This window comes from Paracoccidioides lutzii, assembly GCF_000150705.2.
Source record: "Paracoccidioides lutzii Pb01 unplaced genomic scaffold supercont2.27, whole genome shotgun sequence".
NCBI classification, from domain to species: Eukaryota; Fungi; Ascomycota; class Eurotiomycetes; order Onygenales; family Ajellomycetaceae; genus Paracoccidioides; species Paracoccidioides lutzii.
Window position 1 is genome coordinate 358,127 of NW_015440973.1, and position 7,839 is coordinate 365,965.

Here is a 7,839-nt window from a genome sequence, read left to right on the forward strand (position 1 = left end):
TCTCTTGTCAAATCCTCTTCACATTAAATTCCGCAGCTATATCTTTGATGTTTTTGTTTCTCTTTCTCATTCATAGCAATGTATCCTGGTAATTTTTCTTATAATTGTAGTATTGAACATTTTATACTCACAGATCTTGATAAATTAATCAAAGTCCTCATTGACTCTGGACTTTCAAGTCTCTGTCTTATAGGATTTTGACCTTATTCACCTTCCAGCATAACTGACAGGGATTGCTAGCTGTTTTGAGAAACTGAGAATGACTGTAAATTGCAAGACTCACTAGCAGAAAGAGTAAATCTATAAAGTTTAAATGTTAAGCTACTGAACTCGGTCTAATTTAAATAAAATTATATCAATAGCTTTAAAGCTTTTATAAATATTTTTGAGAATGAAAAATTTTATTAAGTCTTAAAATAAATCTTTAAAAAAAAATTGAATTTTTTAATAATATGAAAAAGTCGTATTTACTACTCTGCTAAATTGTAATATATATTTTTTAAAACTATAAAATATTAATATCTATTAGCTCTAAAAGATATAATAAATATATTAATACAAAAAATTAATTTTATTCTCATTGTAAATTTAATTAAAATTAAGTTTAAAATAATTACTATAATTATTTAAAATAAAAATATATAATTATTAATTTATTATAGATTTACTAAAAATAAATACTTTAATAATTTATTTAATTTTTATTTGATTTATAATTTAATTATTAGTTAATTAAAATTAATTATTTAATTATTTAAAAATAGTTAATTTAGTCATTTTAAATTTTTAAAATATATAAGTTTTATTTAATTAATTAAATAAATAATTAATTAGTTAAAAATTGGCAAGATCTTGTGATCTTATCAAAAATATTATTAATAAAATAATTAACTAGTTAGTTATTATATTATTTTTTAATTATTAAAAAATTAAAATAATTATTAAATTAAATAAATACTATTATTTATAATAGTTATTTATATATTATTTTATACAATTATATATATTAATTATTATTCTTTTAATATATATTTAATTATTTTACAAATTATATTTTTATAAAATAATATTAAATAATTATTAAATAATTTTATTTTGAAGAGAAAAAATTTAATTATTTATAAAAATCTTATTATTCTATTAAAATAAATGTGTTATTGAATATAACTCTAATACTTTCTTATAAAATAAAGTAAAATTTATTAGAAAAATAAAATTAAATAAAATAAAAGCTATGAAAATAAATATAAAATTTTATATAAAATATATCAGAAGAAGAATAATTTAAATAGAGAGTTTTAATTATAAAAAATTATTACTCAAATATTAGTCTATTATATTATTATTTTTCTTTTAGAAGTTTATTTAATAAATTATTAAGTAATAATTTATAATTTATACAAATTAAATGCAGCTATATCTTCAGAAGTAGAAGCTAGTTCTTCTATTAAATGATTATATTCAATTTATTGAATTAGATATTCCCAGTAATATTCATATATATAATGATATATTATTTGTTCAATCTTTTACTTTAGCTTGTTTTTCATTTTAATATTGTTAGATAATTATCAATTACAAGTTTTCAGTAAAGTTTTCAGTAAGAAAAATAGATCTTCAGCAGCTGATCAAAGTGAATTCATATGAAAAATATTATAAATTTTAGAAAAAGTATCTAGTTAATAGTAATAACTACTGAGTATCTTGATAACTATATTAATAATAATAGTCAAAATATTCAATTAACTAGTTTATTTATATAATTTTAAAATTTAGTGAAACTTTATCTTTAACTTTTTATAGTACAATTAAACTTTATATATATTCAGTTAATTTTTATAATTTTATTGAGTGTTTATTATAAAAGCTTCAATTCATTTATAGATTTTTATAAACTTACTTATATCTTATTAATTATATTAAACTACAAATAGTATCAAACTTTTTAGATATTTTATAAATAATATTTAAAGTCATTAGATTAAATTTGTAAAATAGAAAAAATAAACTTACTTCTGTTATAGCAAATTCATAATCATTAATGATTATGATGTCAAGACTCTATATACTAACTTCTTGCTCTTACACTACTTACCACACTATTTACTAAAGCACTTATCTTTATACTGCTTATCAAAGCACTTTAAAATCAGCATCTATTAGAGAATCAACATCATCTTAAAATTCAGCATTCAGAATCAGCACAGATCAACATTTCTCAAAAATCAGTTCTTTAGCATCAGCACTTTCTGAAGAATAGAATTAACACTTCATGAAGATTCAGATCACTGCATTACTAATTCCTCATTTCATGAAAAATTAAAAATAAAATCTGTTGCTACTCATTCATATATATAAATACTTTGAATCTTCAAAGTTTTTTCAAAAGATTTAGTAAATAGTTATTATTCAATTCTATACATATATTTCATTCATTGTTATTCTCTTCTCTTCATAGCATTCACAGCATCTATATATCTACCCTTTTATAATTCTAGTTATAGAGCTTCTCATGTTTTCTTTTGACACTTAGTTTATTTATTTTAGTGTTCTCACAGTTTTTAATCACTCTAAGAGAGGTTGCTCATTAAGTTTAAAATAATAAATCTGAAATATAATCTATAAATCAATATCTTACACATAATATTCAATGAAAAAACATGTATAGAATAAATTCTCTATGAATAATCATCAAGTTTGATTTCAAAAAGAAATATTGAAATACCTCTTATATCAGTTGATGAAGAAATTTGAATAGTTCAACAAGAACAAGAACATCAAAAGATATATACAAAAAAATTCTTAAACTACAATAACAAGTTAATACTGTTAGTGCAGAACTTCAAATCTTTAGAAGCAAGCAGCATAAAGCAGAGCCAATAAATCACACTATTAATGTCAATCTCACTTCTTCCAAGTTTAATTCTGCACTAATTTAAAAACTCTCGTTTAAGGTAAAAAGTTTCAAAGAACTAGAAGACTTTAGTTTCTCAAACCTCATCTTCTATGCTTATCAAAGATATTATTTTGAGAATAATGATAAACATAAGAGTTTTGAAGCAGCAATATATTTTGATGTCAAACTATAATAGAAATGATAATAATACTATATTAAACTAAAGATATTAATTATTTAAGATGAATTTTATAACTGAATTCATGCTAATATTATTAATCTAGATAAGATAAATCAGAACTATAAATTGAAGTATCAGACATTGAGACAATCTGAAGATCAAATTTATGAGGACATTAAGATAAATGAACTAAATATCAAAAGAAAGTGTGAGAAGCTTTATAACTAAAATTGTAAGAGGGTAGATATATAGATGCTGTGAGTACTATGAAGAAAAGAGAATAATAATAAATGAAATATATATATAGAATTAAATAGTAGCTAATCACTGAATCTCTCAAAAGAACTTTGAAAATTTAAAATATTTATATATATGAATAAGTAGTAATAAATTTTATCTTTAATCTTTTATGAAATGAAGAATTAATAATACAATGATCTAAATCTTCATGAAATGCTAATTTTATTCTTCAGAAAATGCTAATATTAAAGAACTAATTTTTAAGAAATGTTGATCTGTACTGATTCTGAATGCTGAATTTTAAAATGATACTGATTCTCTAATAGATGCTGATTCTAAAATGCTTTGATAAGCAGTATAAAGATAAGTGCTTTAGTAAATAATATGGTAAGTAGTATAAGAGCAAAGAGCTAGTATAGAGGGCTTTGATATTACAAAACTATTCATGACTTTGTGTCTACTCTTCAGTTAATTGAAAGTCATCTCTTTAAGAAATATAGTGATTATCAGTGAAAAATACATTTATTTGATAAGATTCTACTTTTTCTTCATGTAGAATTTGAGAAATATATAGTCAATCTGTATAATCTCTTCTATAATACTTTCATCACAAAACTGAGTATTGTGAAGAGCAATATTTTAAAAACTATCACATTAGTAAGTACAACTATACAATAAAAAAATGCTATTTACAGAAAAAATTTATATGATAATATATCAACAGCACTTAAGAAGAAAAGTCAAAAACACAGGAAGTGCTCTGATATCTGATATGATATTCACTAAAGCTTTATACATTTCAATACAGACTGCAAGACTTAGAAAAACAAGTTTTTTGAAGACAAATCTTCAACTTCAAAGTCTTCATCAAAGCTCTCTTTCAAATCAAATTTTAAAAAAACAAAAAATGAATAAGAAGTATTATTCATACTATAATAATAATTTTTAATATACTCAAAAGTTAGCAATTACTAAGTCAATCTTTTTTTCTTTCTGTCTGAATCTCAATAGTTATAAAAGATATATTAATTCTCATTTTTATAGATTCTAAAGTTTAAATAAATTTTATCAGTGAATTCTGAATTAAATTATATAAATTATAATCAACAGAGCACATATTATGCAGAATAGAGAAATTTGATGATCATTGAACATACTCATTTAAAATCATCAATCTAGAGGTAGAAGTCTCAGATAGTAAGAAAACTATGATTAGAGAATTTTACTTCTTTTTTATTATCAATCTTTTAGACTATGATATAATACTATAATTTCTCTGACTCAAACAACTCAATCTTCTCATTGATTAAAAGGATAAAAAATTTTATTTCTGTTAAAAATCAAATAATTAAAATATAGCTCTGAGTGTAATAGATGTTGCTAATAAATTACTTATTTACACTTCTGACTATATACTTATAATAGTATTTATCTCAATTTTATAAATCTCTGAGTCTTTTTCTAAAATTTTAATATTTTTAGAAGATAGCTTACTTGTAAATACAGCTTTTATTGATAATTTATCTAACTATATCTGATTATATATATATCTTTTCTTTGAAAAAAGTGTATTCAGTATATTTATATCTGATGTAGAGTACTTAATTGATCTTGAGAAAAAAGTCAGATTATCATTCATATCTATCTATATTATCTTTGAAACAGAGTTAAAAACTCTTTAGAACTACTTGAATAGTATAATGAAAAAAGGCTGAATATCTTCTTCTTAAAACTCTGCAGATGCTTTTATTTTCTTTGTTTTAAAGAAGTATAAAAGTCTACAACTCTGTGTAGACTACAGAGATCTGAATCATTTTACAATCAAAAATATATATTTATTATCTCTTGTAAATAAAATACTAGATAGACTTTTTAAAGTATAAGTCTTCTCTAAAATTGATCTTAAAGATACTTATCATAGAATATACATTCAGCATGTTATGATTTAACTAGAGTCAGAATAATAATAAGATAATAGCTTTAATTCATCTATTTAATTAGATAATTATAATAAAAATATTAAATTGAGAATTAAAATAAAAAATAAATAAGTAGTTAAATATATAGAAGTGATTAAGAATTAGATTAAATTAATCTTTAGAGTAGATATAATTGAAAATTGAATCAGATCAATCTGAGCAACTGAATATAATTGAGAATAAAATAAATTAATCTTTATAGTATAGCAGAGCAGATTAATCTTAATTTATATATAAGTAGCTTCATCATAACATAGCATAGTAATAGATAAAAAACAATATTTTATATATAATATAATTACTTTGAGTATAATATTATATCTTTTGAACTTATAAATGCCTTTGTTATCTTTCAAGTCTATATAAACTACATTCTAATAGATTTTCTTGATATATGCTATGTAGTTTAATTAAATAATATTATTATCTATTTAAACTCAATAAATGAGCATAAAATATATATATAAAAGAAACTTGAATGATTAAACTGCATAAATCTATTTGCAAAGCACACTAAATATGAGTTTATCAAAAATAAAATATTTTTTTTAAAGTTTATTATTGAATTTTAAAATATTGAAATAAAATCAAATTGAATAACAATTATTACAGAATGATCAGTCTCAACTAATGTTAATAAAGTTCAAACTTTCTTAAAATTTGCAAACTTCTATCATCACTTTATTAAAAACTACTTCAAAATCATAGAGTTTTTTTTTAATATCATGAAGACTTTCAAGAAAAGATAGTGAAAGCTGCAGTTTATATAAATAAAAAATACATAATACATCTTTGACAATCTAAAAAAATATTTTATATAACTTTCTCTATTTATTTATTTTGACTTAAGCTGAGAAACTCAGATTAAATCTGATATCTCTACAGTAACAGTAATTATTATTATCTCTCAAAAATAAGATAATAATTAATGATATTCAATTACATTCTGATCTCACAAACTTCTAGATGTAGAAATATAATATGATAATTATAACGAAAAACTTCTTGCAATTATTACATCTTTCAAAAATTGATATTATTATCTGAAAAAAAGTCAATATTTAATTCTTGTTTATTCTAATCATATCAAGCTTTAGTAATTTATAATAACTAAAATACTGAATTAATATTAGTGTAGATGAGCAGAAACACTATTAGCATATGACTTCATTTTACATCATTACTCAGATAAACAAAACTCAGCTGATAAACTCAGTTATTATGCAGATTATATTAACTCTTTTCATAATAAAATTATACTTTCTATCTTGTAACAAAAGCTTCATCATAGTGTCAAATAGAATTAAGAATTCAACTCTTATAAAAACTTATAACTTTTATTAACTACATATAAGTCTATGATTAATAGTATATACTTCATATGAAATCTCTTAAAATTAATGCTCTGAGTTCTGAGTTTCTTTCAAATTTTACTCTGAGTATAGACTCTCTTTTATTACTGCATCAGATGCTCGCTCATAAGCTCACATCACACTTATTAAAATCACTCAATATGTTGATCAGAAAATCTTTGAAAAAGAAAAATCTAATTTTAAAAAAATATTTTAAAAATTAATATATTCTCACACTATTGATTAACACTGCTATAGTCTTCAAATCAGTATATACAGATATATTAGAGTCTCTTATCTCTTTTTTTGTTAAAGCATAGAACTTAGACTTCTTTACAATAGCAAAGAAGTAAAAAATAAGAGATAAAGATATCATCTTAAGTAGTAATATATTCTAAATCATTTCAAAAGATAGTTTACTTCAGATAAATAATAGAATCTATATTTAATCACAATAAGTACTGATTAAAGAGATAATTTATATAAATTATAATAATTTATAAAAGAGTTATTTTAATATAAAATAATTCATTGAGTGTATTCAAAGTAAGTATTATTGACATAGTCTTATTCAAAATATTACTAAATATATTTATACTTGTAATACTTGTCACAGAGTAAAAGTACATCATCACAAATAATATGATGAACTTGACTCAATCTTAACATCAATTAATTTATAACAAATTATCACTATGAACTTTATCACTGATCTTTCAGTTATCATCTGACTAGATAAGATCTATAATACAATTCTTATTTTAGTTAATATTTTAATCAAATATACTTTATATATTTTATATATAAAAGATATTATTATAGAAGGTCTTATAAATATTATCTATATTCATACTTATAGTATATTTGATATCTCTGAAAATTATATTTTAGACAAAGAAGCTTTTTTTACAAGTTAATATTGATCAACTCTATATTATCTATTTAAAATCAAATAAAGATAATTTATAGTTTTTTATTCACAAATAAATGATCAAACAGAATATCAAAATTAGATATTATAGTATTACCTTTAATGCTTTATAAATTTTTATTAGAATAACTGAAATAGATAACTGTTTTTAATACAGTTTATCTATAATAATTTATAACATAGTTTAATCAATAAAGTTTTAGCTCATATACTTCTCAACTACAGATCTGCTCTCTGAATCAATATCAGTAATTCACTTT